The 1,434-nt window shown below is 45.4% G+C and overlaps 1 non-coding gene across 1 annotated transcript; it reads left to right on the top strand.

Moving 5' to 3' along the window:
- The first annotated feature begins 512 nt into the window (after positions 1–512).
- On the top strand, positions 513–676 carry LOC121825958 (U1 spliceosomal RNA). Its single transcript, XR_006068319.1, has one exon. It is a non-coding gene; the product is annotated as a U1 spliceosomal RNA (small nuclear RNA).
- The last annotated feature ends 758 nt before the right edge of the window (positions 677–1,434 follow it).

Genomic DNA, 1,434 nt, shown 5'->3' with positions numbered 1-1,434 from the left:
CCACTTAATTGTACTTTCAGGGGTACCTAGTGGGAAGAGATTTTCTAGCTAAGGTAGGAGCTTTTATTTCATTGCTCCCTCCATGTGCCTCCCTCCAGACGGGTCAGCAGTGCCTCTTCTCCTCATGCACAGGGACACAGACAGGGCCCTGCTCTCTCTCAAGTTGCAGAGGACACCAGGATCCACTGCCTTGTCACCAATTCCAGAAGAATGAGGTCTCACCCCACAAGCTCTTACTTCTTGGTTCCCTCTTCTAATTAACTACTCAGCTAATTGTTACAGGACGATCATAGAGCTGGAGGCCAAGTACCATCAAGTATACCCAGACGGTAAGGAACAGTAACAGTCCAAAGGTATTTACACCCCCAGACCAAAAAGGGTCTGGACTCTGCAAACAAACAGACTTTTAATATAGCAATCTATTACTGTTAAATGCCCTCAGCAGTTAGTCACCTGTGTCTTCTGGATGCTAAACTAATAAAGAAAACATGTGCCTTAAAATAATCTGTCTCATACTTACCTGGCAGGAGAGATACCATGATCACAAAGGTGGTTTTCTTGGGGTGAGACTTATTCATTGCACTCCAGATGTGCTGAACCCTGCGATTTCCCCAAATTCGAGAAGGTTGACTGCATACTTTGTGGTAGTGGGGAACTGTGTTCTCGCTCTCCCCTGTAGAAGAAAAAAAAATCTGCCTCAGATAAGGCTTATCTCACATAAAAATTAAAAGCATGCTACAAATATCCCCCTCTCTCACTAACACTAACCAGTACTGCACAGTACTAAACATTACAGTATCATGGTCACCAGCTTAAGATTTTTAAATTTTCCATGGCTGCTTCTGTTTTGTTTTGTTTTGTTTTGTTTTGTTTTGTTTTGTTTTGTTTTGTTTTGAGACAGAGTTTTGGTTTTTCTCTGTGTAGATTTGCACCTTTCCTGGAACTCACTCTGTAGTCCAGGCTGGCCTCAAACTCACAGAGATCCAACTGCCTCTGCCTCCCAAGTGCTGAGATTAAAGGCATGCGCCACCACTGCCCGGCTGCATGGCTGCTTCTTAATATGTTTAAAAATTCTTCTGAGCTCCAGAGCCAGCTTGAATCCACCTGGACAGGTCAGTGAGTTCCAGAGCCAGCTTGAATCCACCTGGACAGCACCTTGTCAGACAACTCCCAAAGCAACAGACAACAATCCACTACCCCAGGATGCCTGGCTACCTCAAAGCCCCCTTCCCTACTCCCCAAGAGTTAACTGATGCCCACCAAGTCAGCTGGAAGCAGTTTTGGGGAGACATGGCACCCCCACTCTTGTTCACCTGCCTTTTTTTTCCATAATAAGCAAAGAGTCTGAAATGTTGGAATTCCTGGCCACTCCCCCAGCTACATGACCACACATGCGTTGTTCAGATGTTTAGTTACTCCAGGGCTTTGTGTCCT

This window comes from Peromyscus maniculatus, chromosome X (genome assembly GCF_049852395.1).
Source record: "Peromyscus maniculatus bairdii isolate BWxNUB_F1_BW_parent chromosome X, HU_Pman_BW_mat_3.1, whole genome shotgun sequence".
In the NCBI taxonomy this organism is placed as follows: domain Eukaryota; kingdom Metazoa; phylum Chordata; class Mammalia; order Rodentia; family Cricetidae; genus Peromyscus; species Peromyscus maniculatus.
This window is presented reverse-complemented; position numbering and strand designations above follow the sequence as displayed.